Source organism: Furipterus horrens, unplaced genomic scaffold (genome assembly GCF_987537825.1).
Source record: "Furipterus horrens unplaced genomic scaffold, mFurHor1.1.pri manual_scaffold_17, whole genome shotgun sequence".
Lineage (NCBI taxonomy): Eukaryota > Metazoa > Chordata > Mammalia > Chiroptera > Furipteridae > Furipterus > Furipterus horrens.
Window position 1 is genome coordinate 81,053,523 of NW_028327187.1, and position 18,028 is coordinate 81,071,550.

The 18,028-nt window shown below is 39.3% G+C and overlaps 1 protein-coding gene across 1 annotated transcript in view; it reads left to right on the top strand.

The window, feature by feature from the left end:
* The window catches only part of CCNB3 (cyclin B3), a 79,717-nt gene that overhangs the window by 53,874 nt on the left and 7,815 nt on the right, over window positions 1-18,028 (top strand). The gene's annotated exons all lie outside the window — the stretch shown is intronic.

Consider the following 18,028-nt stretch of genomic DNA (forward strand, 5'->3'; position numbering starts at 1 on the left):
TGTTTTACAGTAGTCTCAATTTTTTCCCCTTTGCTCCCCTCTGCCCAGTACCCGCCTTCCCTGCAGCAATCCCACCCCCCTAAGTTCATGTCCATGGGTTGTGCATATAAGTTCTTTGGCTTCACCCTTTCCTATATTATTATTAACTTCTCCCTGTCTATTTTGTACAACCAATTATGCTTCCTTTTTAAAAATATTTGATTTATTTATTACTTTTCTATTACAGTTGTCCTACGTTTTCCCTCATTACTCCCCCCTACCCTGCCCACCCCTTCCCCACAGTCAATCCCCACCCTTTGTCCATGTCCATCGGTCATTCATACCAGTTCCCTGACTACACCCTTCCCCTTTCCTTCCTTTTTAAAAATTAATTATTTTGGGGGGGAGGGACCCCCCGCTCTGTAACAATTCCTCCCTCTCAGACTTAAGATCCTTTATAATCTTATAAAGGACAATGGGCAAAGTTCTTGTGCTCCTCTAGCTGCTTCAAGCTGGACATGATTGTTGTCCTACCTACCCTTGAGCCCAGAAATCCCTAGTAAGAGTGAAGGGGAGGGGAGGGTGGCCTTCCCACACGGGAAAGGATCTTTCAGACTCCAGGTCAGTTGGCTGTCCCTGGAAATGGCATGCTTGGTTTAACTGGCTGGCATCCTTGTTGTATTCTGGAGGCAACAGATTTGGAAACAGGGTTAAAAGGCATCATTAAAACCATAACCACTAGAAGACAAAAGGCAAGGATTAATTTTTCAATGTCCCACACTAGGAAAACAAAGGCTTCTTTGGAGGAAGGTGTGCAATGCACATTGCACCTGTCCAAAACCTTTCTGCCCACTATACTTAGTTTTGGCTGAGGGGAATATTTTAAGATTCCCCCATCTCAGACCTCTGGGCCCTTTCTGTCCAAGGCCTTAGGATGGAAAAGAGAAACCAGTTTTACAGTGAAGCCCACAGACCACCCCATACTTCACCAACCCAGTCACTTAGATCAGCCAAACAGTTGAGTTTCAGGAGGCAGGGATGCAGACAGGATTAAGTGAGGCCTATAAGTACAGACAATCACTCAGGTAATGAGATCATAGGCTTATGTCCTATGAAAACAGAACACACATGTTAATTTACACAACATAGCCCAGAAACCAGTCTCTGAATCTGCAAGACTGTATTATTGGGAAGACATCCAGTTGCAAGGCATTTGACATTCTCCTTGCCTGTAAATTAAGCATCATTGATGATGTCACAGACCTAGTTGAACTTTGAAATGAAAACAAACTTTAAATGAAAATAAACTATAAAGACAGCTGCACTAGTTTATAGTCTACCACTGAGCATTGTGATTTTTCTTGAATCACGATTTTTCTCCTTAAGATTACCCTCATCATTAAAGGGACTGCATTAAGTCCTGTTTTAATTTATCCTGTTTGTTTGCATAAATACAATAGGAGCAGCAAATGATGACATATGATCTTTATTTATTTTTTAAAAACATGTTTTATTGATTATGCTGTTACAGTTGTCCCAATTTCTTTTCCCTCTGCTCCGCTCCACACTGTTACACCCCTCCTCCAGTTGTCTCCCCCACTTAGTCCATGCCAATTGGTTGTGCATGTAGTTCCTCACAACATCTTCCTGCCTACTCCACTCCCTCCTACTGTGCTTCTTAATTCCTGCATCATCTCTCTCCATTTCCCCCCTCGCCCCTCCCCGCTGACCTCCCCCCATAATGTTCCCCATACCTATAATTCTTTTTCCATTCTTGTTGCCTACTTAGTTTGCCTTTGTTTTTATTCCCTAGCTCCTGTTATTGGTTGTTGTGATACAGTTTTCATTTTAATGTTCATAGATTTGGTCTTCCTTCTTCTAAACAAGTCCCTTTAGCATCTCATATAACACTGGTTTGAATCTAATGAACTCCTTCACTTTTACTTTGTCCTGGAAGCACTTTCTCTGCCCTTTTATTCTGAATGACAGCTTAGCTGGATAGAGTATTTGTGGCTGTATATTTTTGCTTTTCAATACTTTGAATATTTCTTGCCAGTCCCTTCTTGCCTGCAGGGTCTCCTTTGAGAAATCAGCTGATAGTCTAATTGGGACTCCTTTGTACATAATTCTCTTCTTTTCTCTTACTGCTTTTAAGATTCTCTCTTTGTCCTTAATTTTTGACATTTTAATTATAATGTGTCTTGGTGTGGCTCGCCCTGGGTCCAGTTTATTTGGAACTCTGTGCTTCCTGGACCTCTAAGTCTCTTTCCTTCCCCAAGTTAGGGAAGTTCTGCTTCATTATTTTTTTCACATAATTTTCAATTTTTAGTTCTTCTTCACCTCCTGGCAATCCTATAACTCAGATGTTCGTTCTCTTATGATTGTTCCAGTGGTTTCTGAGCTCTCTTCATTTTGCTCACTTTTTGTTTCCTCTTTCTGCACTGGTTGACTGTTTGTTCCTTCCCTATGTTCCGATTTTTTGATTTGATCCCTGGTTTTCTTTCCCTCACCACTTGTTTCATATGTGTTTTGGTTCATTTCAGCAGGACTAGCCTTCATTCCTTCCCCATCTTGATTAAGTCCTGCTGTTATTTCTGTAAGCTGTCTTATAACTATAGCTCTGAACTGAGCCTCAGAAAGGTTATCTATCTGTTCATCCATTAATTAATGTATTTGCTTTCTGGTCAGCTGCGTGATTAGAATCTCTATCATTAACCCTGCCATCCTGGCAGTTTTTTACTTCCTGGGTGGGGCTCTCACACCTCCTATGCTATAGGGGGCAGAGCTCCATGCACTCATCACTACTGGGCGACCCTTCTCACCACACTGTGGTGCTTTGCATGAGGGCGGGGGTCCAAGATGGATTCCTGTCGTTCTTTCTCTGCTGAGAGACCAGGAGCCTCCTCCTCCATCCCCACACCCTCTGGGCCTCACAGTCCGAGGCAATGGGGGTCTGCCTTCCCTGGCATTGGAATCACGAGCTGATAGGTTTGGTCTGCAGCTAGAAGTGCTCCCAGGTGCTTCTCGCCTCCCTCAAATATGGGTGTCTGTGGCTACCGCAGTCCTGCCACCTGTTGCTACAGCTGCCACTGCCAGCATAGCTTGACCTCTCTGCCCCAGCTTTGTTCCTACTACCCATCTGGATGAGCACTACTTGTTTATAACTTTATACGTTGGACTTCCATGTAGCTTTATTTTCTAGAACTTCTGGTTATTTCTGGTTTTGCGGTAGTTGTAGTCCTTGTTGTTGAGGGAGATGGAGCGTGTCAGTCTAGGCTCCATCTTGGCTGGAAGACTCACATATGATCTTTAAGTCTACTTTGCTGGAACTTACATAAGGAACCTTCAGGGTGACTTTCAGTCTGCCCTTCAGGGCACAGAAGCTGAGCCACATACACCTGCCATTAAGCCTTGCCTGTAAACACCTGTCTTTTTCAAGTCCTTGAGGTTTTCCATTGTGCCTTAAGGCCCCTTCTAGCCATCTTTCAGGAAAGCAATCTTTGTTTCTTCCCTGGAAAGATTGCCATGAACCACACAACCAACCAAGGTACCAGGCCCTTTTTCTCGTGGGCTTTTATTACCTTTGAAAGTCAATCTCAGTTCCTCAGGGCTTCTTGGTAACAATCAGAGCCCAAGCATGTCTCCTTCAGGCATCACATTCCAGTCAAAGTCTTCGTCAACAAAACCTCTATTAATGACTGGTCTTATTAGTTTCATGCAAAGAACCTTCTGTCATTGCTTAGGACTTCAGAACGCCAAATTCTGGAGGGATTAGGTACGAAGAAAAATATATGGTGTGAAGGAAAATCCTGGTCCTTCTGATATTCACTAAAAATGTATTTCCAAACTTTAAATTTTCCTCTGTTCACTTTCCACATGTGAGGTTTATTTGGGGGAGGAAAGGATTTGCTGGCTCATTTATTTATTTTGCTTCCATTTTTTCCCCCACTAAAATTTTTGTTTGTTTGTGTTTCTATTACAGTTGTCCCACTTTCTTCCCTGTTGCTTCCCCGCACCCTGCCCACCCCTTCTCCCACAGTCAGTCCCCACCCAGTTGTCCATGTCCATGGGTCATTTATACATGTTCTTTGACTAGACCCTTCCCCTTCTTACTCCCCTTCTGTCCTTCCCCCATCCCCTCTTGTCACTGTTAGTCTACTTCTTGTTTATATGCCTCTGGTTCAATTCTGCTCGTTAGTTTGTGTTGTTCATTAGTCTCCTGTAATAGGTGATAGCACATGGTATTTTTATTTCATTTCTTGACTTATTTCGCTAAGCAGTATTCTCTCTAGGTCCACTCACGTTGTTGCAAGTGGTAGGAGTTCCTTCTTTCTTTCTGCTGCATAGTACTCCATTGTGTACTGTGTACCACAGTTTTTTGATCCACTCTTCTACAGATAGGCACTTAGGCTGTTTTTAGCACTTAGCTATTGTAAACAGTGCTGCTATGAACTTAGGGGTGCATAAGTTCTTTTTAATTAGGGTTTTAGGACTTTTTGGGTATAATCCTAGCAGTGATATCGCTGGTTCAAAAGGCAGTTCCATTTTTAGTTTTCTGAGGTAATTCCATACTGTTTTCCATAGTGGCGGCACCAGTCTTCATTCCCACCAACAGTGCAGTAGGGTTCCCGTTTCTCACGTCCTCGCCAGCACTTGTTGTTTGTTGATTTGTTGATGATGGCCATTCTGACTGGTGTGAGGTGGTATTTCATTGTGGTTTTTATTTGCATCTCTGTGATGGCTAGTGATGTTGGGCCTTTTTTTCATGTGTCTATGGACCTTCTGTATGTCGTCTTCAGAGAAGTGTTTGTTTAGTTCCTTTGCCCATTTTTTAATTGGGTTATCTGTTTTCTTGATGTTGAGTCGTATAAGCTCTTTATATATTTTGGAGATCAGTCCCCTGTCTGTGATATCATTGGCAAATATGTTTTCCCATATGGTTGGTTTCCTTTTCATCTTGCTGATGTTTTCTTTTGCTGAGCAGAAACTCTTCAGTTTGATGTAGTCCCATTTGTTTATTCTTTTTTTTATTTCTCTTGCCTTAAGAGATATATCAGTGAAAATATTGTTATGTGGGATATCTGAAATTTTTCTGCCTATGTTTTCCTCTAGGACTTTTATGGTGTCACAGCTTACATTTAAGTCTTTGATCCATCTTGAGTTTATTCTTGTGTGTGGTGTAAGTTGGTGGTCCAGTTTCATTTTCTTTTTTTGCACGTCCCTGTCCAGTTCTCCCAGCACCATTTGTTCAAGAGGCTCTCCCCACTCCATTTGATGTTCCTTCCCCCTTTGTCAAATATTAATTGATCATACAGACCAGGGTTTATTTCTGGGGTCTCTATTGTGTTCCATTGATTTATATGTCTGTTCTTATGCCAGTACCAGACTGTTTTGATTGCCGTGACCTTGTAGTATAGTTTGATATCAGGTATTGTGATTCCTCCTACTGTGTTCTTCTTCCTCAAAATTGCTGTGGCTACTGAGGGTTTTTTTTTTTTTTTTTTTTTGGTTTCATACAAATTTTTGAAGTATTTATTCTAGGTCTGTGAAATATGTCATTGTTATTTTAATAGGGATTGCATTGAATCTATAAATTGCTTTGGGTAGTAAGGCCATTTTAATGATGTTGATTCTTCCCATCTATCGTATGGTGTATGCTTCCATTTATCAGTATCTTCCTTAATTTCTTTCTTCGTGTTATGTAGTTTTCTGAGAACAGGTCTTTTACCTCCTTGGTTAAGTTTATTCCTAGGTACTTTATTTTTCTTGCAGCTATAGTAAATGCTATTTTTTCTAGTTTCTATCTCTGATATTTTATTGTTGGTGTACAGAAATGCCTCTGATTTCTGAATATTGACTTTGTACCCTGGTATTTTGCCAAATTCACTTATTACATTGAATAGTTTTTTCGTAGAGTCTATAAGGTTTTCTATGTACACTATCATGTCATCTGCAAATAATGACAGTTTAACTTTTTTTTTTTCCAATTTGGATGCCTTTTATTTCTCTTGTCTGATTGTTGTGGCTAGAACTTCCAAGACTACTTTGAATAGGAGTGGAGAGAGTGGACATCCTTGTCTTGTTCCTGATCTCATGGGGAATCCTTTCAGTTTTTGCCCATTGAGTATGATGTTAGCTTCAGCTTTCTCGTATATGGCCTTTATTATTTTCAGGTATGCTCCCTCTATTCCCATTTTGCTGAGTATTTTCATCATAAATGGGTATTGTACTTTATCACATGCTCTTTCAGCATCTATTGATATGATCATGTGGTTTTTGTCATTCATTTTGTTTGTGTGGTGTATTATGTTTATTAATTCATGAATATTAAACCATCCATGCATCCCTGGTATGAATCCCGCTTTATCGTGGCGTATGATCTTTCTTATGTGTTGCTGGATCCGGTTTGTCAATATTTTGTTTAGGATTTTAGCATCTATGTTCATCAGCGATATTGGCCTGTACTTTCTTTGTTTTGTCTTGACCTGGTTTTGGAATTAGAGTAATACTGACTTCATAGAAAGAGTTTAGGAGTCTTCCCACTTCTTGGATTTTTGGAATATTTTGCGAAGGGTAGGAGATAGTTTTTTTCCTGAATGTTTTGTAAAATTCACCTGTGAATCCATCAGGTCCAGGGCTTTTGTGTGCCGGGAGTTTTTTGATTACTGCTTCAATTTCACCACTTGTTTTTGTTCTGTTCAGGCTTTCTGCTTCTTCTTGATCCAGTTTTGGAAGATTATTTGTTTTCAGAAATCTGTCCATTTCATCTAGGCTGTCAAATTTCTTGTGATACCGTTGTTCGTAATAATTTCTTACAATCCTTTGTATTTCTGTGGTATCGGTTGTGATTTCTCCTTTTCCATTTCTGATTTTATTTATTTGGGTCCTCTATCTCTTTTTTTTTTTAAATTTTATTTATTTGTTTGTTTATTTTATTTTTAGAGAGAGGGGAAAGGAGAAAGAGACGGAGAGAAACATCACTGTGTGGTTGCCTCTCACTCACGCCCCCAACTGGGGACTTGTCATGCAACTGATTCATGTGCCTTGACTGGGAATCGAACCAGCGACACTTGGCTCGCAGGCCAATGCTTAATCCACTGAGCCACAGCAGCCAGGGCCTTCTTTTTTTTTCTTTATGAGTCTGGTTAAAGGCATGTCAATTTTGTTTATCTTTTCAGAAAACCAGCTCCTGGTTTTATTGACCTTTAGAATTGTTTGTTTAGTCTCTATGTCATTTAATTCTGCTATGATCTTGATGATTTCCTTTCTTCTACTCGCTCTGGGCTTTGTTTGTTGTTGTTCCTCTAGTTCTTGTAGCTGTAGGGTTAGATTTTTTATTTGGGATTCTTCTATCTTTTTTAGGTAGGCCTGTATTGCTGTGAGCTTTCCTCTCAGAATTGCTTTCCTATGTTTTGGGTTTTTGTGTGTCCAATCATTTGTTTTGAGAAACTTTTTGATTTCTTTCTTGATGCCATTGTTAACCCATTCAGTATTTAATAGCATGTTATTCATTCTCCATGAGTTTGAATATTTTTGAGTTTTTTCCTTGAGTTTGATTTCCATTTTCAAGCCATTGTGATCTGAGAAGATGCTTCATATAATTTCAATTGTCTTGAATTTTTTGAGACTTGTTTTGTGTCCTACCATGTGGTCTATCTTTGAGAATCTTCCATGTACACTTGAAAAGAATGTATATTTTGCTTCTTTGGGGTAAAAAATTCTATCCATATCTACTAAGTCCATTTTATTTAGAGTGTTGTTCAATGCCTCAACATCCTTGGTGTTTGTTTGATTTGAAGATCTGTCTAATGTTGACGATACGGTGTTAAAGTCCCCTACTATGAATGTGTTGTTGTCTATATCCTTCCTGAAATCTTTCAAAATTTTCCTTACCTATTTGGGTGTCCCTATGTTGAGTGCATATATGTTTACAAGGTATATATCATTGATGGATTTTTCCTTTAAGTATTATGAAATATCATTCTTTGTCTTTTTTTATGGCCTTTGCTGTGAAATCTGTTTTGTCTGATATAAGTATCGTTACCCCAGAGTTTTTTTCAAGTCCATTTGCTTGGAATACTTTTTTCATCCCTTCACTTTTTTCTGAGTAAATCTTTTGTTTTGAGGTGGGTCTCTTGTAGACAGCATATATGTGGGTCATGCTTTCTAATCCATTCAGCTACTCTTTGTCTTTTGATTGGTGCATTTAATCCATTTCCATTTAAGGTTATTATTGATAGTTATTCATTATCATTTTCCCCCTTTGTACTTGTGTTCCTCTCTGGCTCTCTGTGTTTCTTTGTCTTCTTAAAACAGACCCTTTAGCATTTCTTGCAGTGCTGGTCTGGTGGAGGTGTATTCTTTTAGCCTTCTTTTGTCTGGGAAACTCCTTATTTTGCCTTCCATTTTGAATGAGAGCCTTTTTGGGTAGAGTAGTCTTGGTTGTAGGCCTTTCTTTTTCATTGCTTGGAATATTTTTTGCCATTCCCTTCTGGCTTGTAGGGTTTCTGTTGAGAAATCTGATGACAGTCTTATTGAAACTCCCTTGTATGTTATTATCTGTTTTTCTTTCACTGCTTTTATGGTCCTCTCTTTGTCTTTCAATATTGTCATTTTAATTATGATGGTTTTTGATGTGGGCCTGTTGGGGTTCATCTTCATTTGGACCCTCTGTGCTTCCTGGACTTGCATGACTTTTTCTCTCATCAAGTTAGGGTAGTTTTCTGTCGTTACTTTTTCAGAGGTTTTCTATCCCTTGCTCCTCTTCTTCTCCTTCCGGTGTGCCTATGATACAGATATTATTACATTTCATGTTGTCCTGAAGCTCTCTTAAACTGTCTTCATTCTTTTTAAGTCTTTTTTTATTTTGTTGCATTGTCTGGGAATTTTCTTCTACTTTCTCCTCCAGATCGCTGATCCAATTTTCTGCTTCCTCTAGCCTGCTTTTAATTCCTTCTACTGTGTTCTTCAATTCAGAAATTGTATTCTTCACTTCCTCCTGGCTCTTATTGACAGCTTCTATGCCCTTTTTCATGCTGGTGTAATTCTCAGTAAGTTCCTTGTATTTTCCCTGGAGTTCCTTGTAGTTTTCTTTGAGCTCACTGAGCTCATTGAGCTTCCCTATAATCCATGTTTTGAATTCCCTGTCTAATAGTTTGCTTTCCTCTATTTAATTTAGCACTCTTTCTGGGGATTCCTCCTCCTTTTGATGGAGGATTGTTTGTCTGTCTCCTCATTTTTGTGACTTTTCTTGTTTGTTGCTGCTTCTTAGATTGATCTGCACTTCCTGGATCTGCCCCTGGTTCCATCAGATCATGTACCAGTATGGGCCTACGCAGCCTGTTGGAGACTACCAGAGATCTATTGCCTTTGTCTGTCTCCTTTAGTTGTTAATCTATTCAATCTGTAATCAGCCCCAAGGCTTAAGCACCGAGGGTGGGGCAGGTTAATTCCTGCGAGCGGTGCTTTTGCTTCTGCTCAGGCCGATGCCACTTGGAGGGGAATGGTCTGCCTGCAGTATGGGGAATGAGTCAGCACTGGAACCCGTCGTGTGCTTTCTCAGTTCTCTCCTCAAAGCCACTGCCCCAAATTCTCCCCAAGCATCTCTAGTTCTCTCTGCCCTTCCTGTGCTTGAGCCCAGGCTAAGTGGGTGCCAAAATATATTTGAACATGATCTGTTCAAGAGCTCTTTCTCTCTAGCTGTTTCTTTCAGGCCAGCAAAAAACTGTGGTTTTTTGCTTTTCACAGTTGGATGCTGTTTTACTTCCCGCTCTGTTGCTGTAGGCTGGGAAGCCCAGCTTGGGGTTGAGACCCTGCTCTTCTCAGGGGGATGCTCGGCTGCTGGGCTGTCTCTCAGTCCCTTCAGCTGCCTCCTGTGGGAGCTCAGTCAGCCCCCTTGTGTCTCCATACTTCCTTCCAGTCTCGCTGTGATGAAATGGCCCTTTCTGTCTTTATGTGGCTACAAGACTTCTCTCCAGCTAGTGTTCAGTTGGTTATTTCAGATCATTTCTCCACAATTAAGTTGTAATTCCAGATTGGTCCAGGGAGGAGGTTAGTGTAGGTTATACTTACTCCTCCGCCATCTTGGATCTTCAATTATGCTTCTTAGTCCCTGCACCATTTCCCTATTACTCTCCCTTCCTCCTCCTTGCTGATAATCCTCCATATGCTCCCCATACCTATGATTCTGTACCTATTCTGGTTTCCTTAGTTGGATTTTGTTTTTATTTTTTAGATTCAGTTGTTGATAGTTGTGAATTTGTTGTCATTTTAATGTTCATAATTTTGATCTTCTTTTTCTTAAGTAAGTCCCTTTGATATTTCATATAATGGTTTGGTGATGATGAACTCCTTTAGCTTTACCTTGTCTGGGAAGCACTTCATCTGTCCTTCCATTCTAAATGATAGCTTTGCTGGATAGAGTAATTTTGGTTTTAGGTTCTTGCTTTTCATAACTTTGAATACTTCTTGTCAGTCCCTTCTAGCCTGCAAAGTTTCCTTTGAGAAATCAGCTGAAAGTTTTATAGGCACCCCTTTGTAGGTAATTCTCTGCTTTTCTCTTGCTGCTCTTAAGATTCTCTCTTTGTCTTTCACCTTTGGCATTTTAATTATGATGTGTCTTTTTGTGGCCCTACTTGGGTCTAGCTTGTTTGGTATTTTCTGTCCCTCCAGGACTTGTATGTCTATTTTCTTAGCAAAATTTGGGATATTTTCCTTCATAGTTTTTTCACATAAGTTTTCAATTTCTTGCTGTTCCTCTTCTCCTTCTGGCTCCCCTATGATTTGGATGTTGGTATGTTTAAAGTTGTCCCAGAGGTTCCTAAGCTTCTCCTCATTTTTTTCAATTCTTGTTTTCTCATTCTGTACTGGTTGACTGTTTATTTCTTTCTTATGTTCCAAATTATTGATTTGAACCCCGGTTTCCCACCCATCACCTTTGGTTTTGCCTCGATTTTTCTTTGTTACATTTAATATAGCCTTCATTTCTTCCCTTATGCGTTTGCTGTACTTAAGTATATGTCTCAAGCCTGTGAGCATCTTTGTCACCAGTGTTTTGAACTTTGAGTCTATTAGTTTGCTGGTTGCTTATCTCCTCGTGTGTTAAGTTGGCTATCTCCTTGTCGCTTAGTTCTCCCACTGGAGCCTTGATTTGTTCCCTCTTTTGGGCCATACCTCTCTGCCTCCTCATCTGGACAGGCTCCCATGTTTGTTTGCCTCTGTGTCTTAGGTAGATTTGTCACACATGTTACATTGTAAGGGGCGGAGTCTTAGGTATTCATCAGTATGGATGACCCATTTCACTACGTTGTAATGCTGCTTGTGGGGGAGGGTTCTGAGAGGTAAAAATGCTGCTTTCTCAGCACTCACCCCTTTCCTGGCACTTCTCCCAGTTCCGTATGGGATTGGCATCTCTCGAGTGGTTCTCCTGGCCATTGTTCCCTGAGTGGCTGTGTCTGCAGACGTTCTAGGACCATGGGGGCCCTTTAAACACATGGACTCTGCAGAGAGAACGGCAGTTTCTTCCTCTGCTTTAACCCCCACTGGTCTTCACAGTGAGAAGTAATCAGGCTTTATTTTCTCTCGCTCTGGGACCGTGAGCTGTGCAGTCTGGCCTGGTGCTGGGAGAGCTCCCCAGGAGTCCCTCCCTACTTTTTAAAATAAGTGGCTGTGCTTTCCACTGCTCTGCTGCTGCCACTGCTGCTACCACCACCACACCACGTCCTCTCCACCCCAGCTCCGCCCTTCCTACCTGTCTGGATGAGTATTTCTTCTTTATACCTTTGTTTGTTGGACTTCCATGCATCTTGATTTTCTGGAACTTCTAGTTGTTTCTGGTTTTGAGGTATTTGTTTTCCTTCTTAGTTGTGGAGGGAGACGCATCGTGTCTGTCTACGCCTCCATCTTGGCCGGAAATCTAAGTTTTAATCCCCATACACATTTTTAAACTACAAAATGAACACGTTTATAGTATGTGTGTATTTATCCATATATATTTGTGTATGTGTGTTTTTGTGTGTTATGCATGAAGTCAACAACCCTTTTCCTCTATTCTTATTCCTCAAAAGTATCAACTGTAGTTTAGAGTGTATCGTTTCAGATATCTTTTTGTGTATCTTATCACTTTTATTAATATTTGACTATCTTTCTTTAAAAATCTTGAATTATATGATTAATATATAAATGCATACACATACGTGCATATATGCACATATAAAATACATCTTTTTAGTGAGTGTGTGTTTATGATATTTTTCTTATATGAGTAAGTCATGCTGTACATATTTCTCTGCAACTTGCTCTTTTTTCTTAAGAATAAGTCTTAGTAATATTTTCTTATAAATATAGATCTATCTCATTCTTTTGTATTATTGTACAATATTGTATTATAAAGATATAGCCATTATTTAGTTAACCAACCCCTTTAGTTAATCTGATCTATTAATTGCCCCTCAAGTAAGATGTGATCATTTACATACTTTTAGTTTATTTTTCTTCTATTTTTAGTCAGAATAATCTAGACTTTTAGATCTAGATTATTTTTTAATACATTACCTTCCCTAGAAACAATTTTATTTTTTTAATTTTCTAGGTGTAGAATTGTTTTACTTAATTTTGTTTGGTTCTTTCAATCTAAAGTTTTAGTTTTTCTTTGACTCAGAAATTATCTATTATGTCTTTATTATTTCTCTTCTGCCTTTTCTTTCATCTCTCATTTTGATTGTGTATGTGTGTGTATGTCTAGAATCTATTCTCTTTGTGTCTCAAGTTTTCATTCATTACCTCTCAGTTCTGGGAGAATCCCTTAAAGTAGCCTTTGGAATCATTGATTTGTTTTTTTTGTCATGACTTTTTAGTAATTATGAATACACAGTTCACTGCATCTGTTACAATTGTAAATTAAGTAATTGCGTTTTCACCAGAAACTAAACATTCTGGATCCCAGTGTTCTCTTTTCATGGATTCAGTGTCCTTTTTTGTTGTTGTTGAGAGTAATTTTTAAAAATTTATCCCAGGTTTATGGAGTAAAAACGCTTTGTAAGTAGACATTTGCTCTAGTTCCTCAGAACATTTCTTCTTGAAAAACTACTTGCTCTTTATTATATATTTGATTGACTTTTCTCTGTTCATTCATAGTTGTAGAAGATGATCTTTTAGTTTTGGAATTCATGATGGATCATGATGGATTTTGTCAGATTTGTCTCCTAGTTCAAGACTAAGATTAATCTTTATATTTTCTTTAGCTTATTACTTCCCTTTTGCCTCTTTTTACCTGTCTCCAGATAAGGAGAGTAATCATTTATGGATAATTGGGAGGGTGTGCCAGCCAAAGGCAGTCATGAAGAAGAGAACCTTGCTATGGTGCTGAAAGGCTTCTTGTCTACATTTGTTGTAGCTGCTTGTAATTGCTTGGAACACTACCACTCCTTTCTAATTGGCGCAGAGTTAGGGTCCTCATTTGGATCCTGATGCTGAGGGGACAGAAAACCATATCATATGAGGAAATCAGGTTATTTGGTCTAGATTGGAGATTTATAGGAGATATAATAAGCACTTCCAATATCTGAAGATTTGTCACAAGAAGGATTAGACTTCTTCCATGTCATTCCAAGTGGTAGAATTATGCTAGAAGAATTATGTTAGAATGTCTTACATTCAAGGAAGAATTGCTATAACTGACACAGCTGCTGATTTAAATATTTAATGACTCCAAATTTCAACCATTTATTTAGGTATTATCCACACTTTTAGATATTTCCATTTGATAACAACTTGCTGCATGGGTGGCAAAGTGCCTATATAAGGTGCTGTTAGGAGCTATATAAGCACTTGCTTTGTTTGTCATTTCCTCACAGAAGCATCTTCCTCAGAAAACTGCTGCTTTCCATTCCTACCATGTTTTGTGTAATTATTTGACCTCAATTTTTTGATATTTAAGGTGGTAGTCATTAACCTTCATCTTCATAAACTCTCCCATTCCCTTCTTATGACATTTCTTTGGAAAATATAGTAGGCAGAATAAAATATCCACATCCTAACCCCCAGAACCTGTTAATACAGAGGTGGGCAAAAGTAGGTTTAAAGTTGTTTGTATGGAAAATAATACAAGAATAAACTGTTTTGTGTACTCACAATTGTAAACCTACTTTTGCCTACTTCATATGTTACCTTACATGACAAAGGGAAATTAGGTAGACTTTGGAATTAAGAATGCAATCAGCTGCATTTAAGACAAGAGGACTTCTGGTCAAGATGGAGGGGTAGATAGATATTCTTCTCTTCACACAACCACAAAAAGAATTACAACTAAATCTCAAGAATAATACCTATTACTGTCAGAAAATTGAACTGTATGGAAGTCTCACAACTAAGTATTTAAAGAAGCTACAATCATCCAGACGGGTAGGAGGGGTGGAGACGTGGAGACAGGGCAGAGAGGTGATGAGGCACAGTGTGGTGCAGAGAGGTGGCAGTGGTGGAAGAATGGGCATGGGTGGTCCCACATTCATGTGTAGTAGATTAAAATCAGGAAGGATACCTTGGGAGCAGGTGGTATCAGCCCCAGGACAGACTGCACAGCCCAGGGTGTCAGAGCCAGGAAAACAAACACCCATAACTTCTGGTTGTATAAACAAGTGGGAGGTTGGAGCAGTGGAAGAAACTGCCAGATTTTCAGGAAACTTCGCTTAGATGGCCTGCAAGGTCTTAAAGTGTACACAAACCCTCCCACTCTGGAATTCAACACCAGGGCAACAGCTGGAAGGATGTCAGTCGCATATGGGTAGTGGGTGAAGTGACTGGAAATGAGAGGAGTGCCAGGCAAACCGTCAGAAGCTAGGCAGTGGCACAGTGCCCTCTGAGATGTCTCCCCCTACTCCCCCTACACAGAGCCACAAAATGGTGAAATGAGTTGCACCACTCTGATGATTACATGAAGCTCTGCCCCACACAATTTACAGGCACCTTTTACAGAGAGTCAGAGCAGCTCTGCTTAATACACAGAAACAAACACAGGGAGGCTGCCAAATTGAGGAGACAAAGAAATATAGACCAAATGAAAGAACAGAACAAAACTCCAGAAAAAGAACTAAACAAAATTGAGTTAGCCAACCTATCTGATGCAGAGTTCAAAATACTGGCGATCAAGATGCTCAAAGAATTCATTGAATATGGCAACAACATAAAGGAAGAAGTGAAGGTTACACTAAGTGAAATAAGGAAAAATCTATGGGAAACTAACAGTGAAGGGAAGGAAGCTGGGATTCAAATCAATAATTTGGAACATAAGGAAGAAATAAACATTCAATCAGAACAAAAAGAAAGAACAAGAATGCAAAAAAATGAGGAAAGGCTTAGGAACCTCTAGGACAACTTCAAATGTATGAACATCCAAATCATAGGGGTGCCAGAAGGACAAGAGGAAGAGCAAGAAATTGAAAACTTACTTGAAAAAATAATGAAAGAAAACTTCCCTAATTTAGTGAAGGAAATAGACATACAAGTCCAGCAAGCTCAGAGTCCCAAACAAGTTGGACCCAAAGAGGACCACACCAAGACACATCATAATTAAAAAGCCAAAGACTAAAAATAAGGAGAGAATCCTCAAAGCAGGAAGAGATACTCAAAGTGATGAAAAGCAAGGACCTACTACCAAGATTACTCCATCTAGCAAAGTTATCATTTTGAATCGAAGGACAGATAAAGTACTTCCCAGATAAGGAAAAGCTAAAGGAGTTCATCATCACCAAACCATAATTACATGAAATGTTAAAGGGGCTTATTTAAGAAAAAGAAGATCAAAACTATAAACATTAAAAAGGCAACAAATTCACAACTATCAACAACTGATTCTAAAAACAAACAAACAAACAAACAAAGCAAACAACCAAAACAGAAACAGAATCATAGATATGGAGATCATTTGGAGGGTTATCAGTTGGGAGGGGGAATGGGGAGAAAGGCAAAAATGGTGCAGGGATTAAGAAGCATAATTGGTAGGTACAAAATAGACAGAGGGATGTTAAGAATAGCATAAGAAGTGGTGAAACTGAAGAACTTATATGCATGACCCATGCACATGAACTAAGTGGGGGTGGGGTATTGCTGGAGGGAAGGTGGGTATCAAGCAGAGGTGGGGAAAGGGGAAAAATTGGGACAACTATAATAACATAATCAATAAAATATACTTAAAAAAAGACAAGGTGATTACCCTGGTTTATTCCAGGTGGGCTCAATGTGACCACAAGAGTCCTTAAATGTGTAGAGGGAGTCAGAAAGTGATGTAGTGTGAGAAATACTTGGCTGGCTATTGCTGTCTTTGAAGATGGAAGGGGCCGCAAACCAAGGAATGCAGGAATGCAGGAATCATCTAGAAGCTAGACAAAGGATTCTTCATCAGAACCTCCACAAAAAAACCACAGCCCTGCTAACACCTGATTTCTTTTTTTTTAGTCCAATGAGTCCTATTTTGAACTTCTGAACTCCATATTTGTAAGATAATGAATTTGTATTGTTTTCAGCCACTAAGTGTGTAATAATTTATTGCAGTAGCAATAGGAAACTAATGAAGGCAGATTTCTCAGAGTATCCAAGGCCATATTCCAAGGAGCAATAGGAACAGCTTTTTGGTATTTCTGTCATTCAGAAACTTAATATATCTATTGCTAAATCATTATATTCCATCTTCTTCTGATAATCATTTGTGTATGCTAATATACATCCATTTCTCCAAAGCTTCTTATTGACCATTACATTTTGGTCAACTAGGCTCCAGTCAATAACAGTAGCATATACAAAGGAGTTCCAATGACATAGGTGAAACTTTCAGGGAGGATGATTACTGCTCAATATATGGAAGAATTTCCTGTTAAAACTATTCAAAGAGAGATTGAGCTGTATTTGGAGGTTCTAGGGCAGGAACTGAACAACTATTTGGTGGAGACATTAAAGAAAGAGTTCAAGCATTGATTGAGGTGTTAGACTAATACAGATTTTATTGTTTTCACGCCCTAAGAACCTAAGGGGTTGTGAGGAAGAAGCATCAGTATTGGGTAGTACCCCTGTGTACAGTGCACATTGTGGCTACATATTGCCTTCAGCCAAAGTAAAAGCAGACAATGGGATCTAGCTCATACTGTTTGTCAAGCTGTGCATTCTGGCTGTGAAGCTGCTATGCCCTGAGACAGGGGCATGTTTTGCTAATTCATATAAAGGTATTGTGCACCATCAGGGCTGCAATCAACTACAGAAGGTAACTCTTTTCTAATTTTCACAAAGATGCCATATAGGCTAGCACTAACTCTGAGAGTACTTTTTTTAAAAAAATCTTTTTTGTATTTTCCCATTGCCATTTAGTCCCCTAATATCCCCCAGCAATAACCCACTGTTGTCCATGTCCATGGGTCCTTTTTCCTTTTTGCTCAATCCCTCCACCCTCTGGGACTGCTTTTATAGGAGATCATTTCTTGGAATTGGTGAAGGCAAGACAAGGATATATAAAAGAAGAAAAGGAGGGTTATACTACTAATGCTTTAATCTCATTTTGGCTTCTTCAGCCCCTCACCTCACTTCCAAATGGTGCTATTGGTACTCGCTATGAATCTATACATTCTAATAGCATAACTAGTTGGGAAGAGATAGTAATTGATGAATAAACTAATAAATAAGCAAACAAGTCCCTGTATTTCAGAGCTAAATAAACGTGATCTCTTTGGGGAATTCACTGTATAAGGTAGTATAGCACATGGGGGAAACAAGAATCTAAGTATGTATTGGAGATCAAGGGAAGAGGGTGTATTCACTCAAGGTGTTCATAGAGAAGGCAGAGCCTCTCCCTGATTTGTAAGGCTGATCACCTACTTAAATGTAAGGATAGAAAATGCCAGTGTTCTCAAAGGCACAAAAGATATAGTCAGGCACTGATTCAAAGTTGTTCCTGCATTCATAGCAGAATCTCAGCTGGCCAATTTTGGTAGCTCTACTGTTCTGAATGCTGCAGACCATGTTGGTAGATTTATCTGGATATGATTTTGGAGCTGGACAATATGCAGAT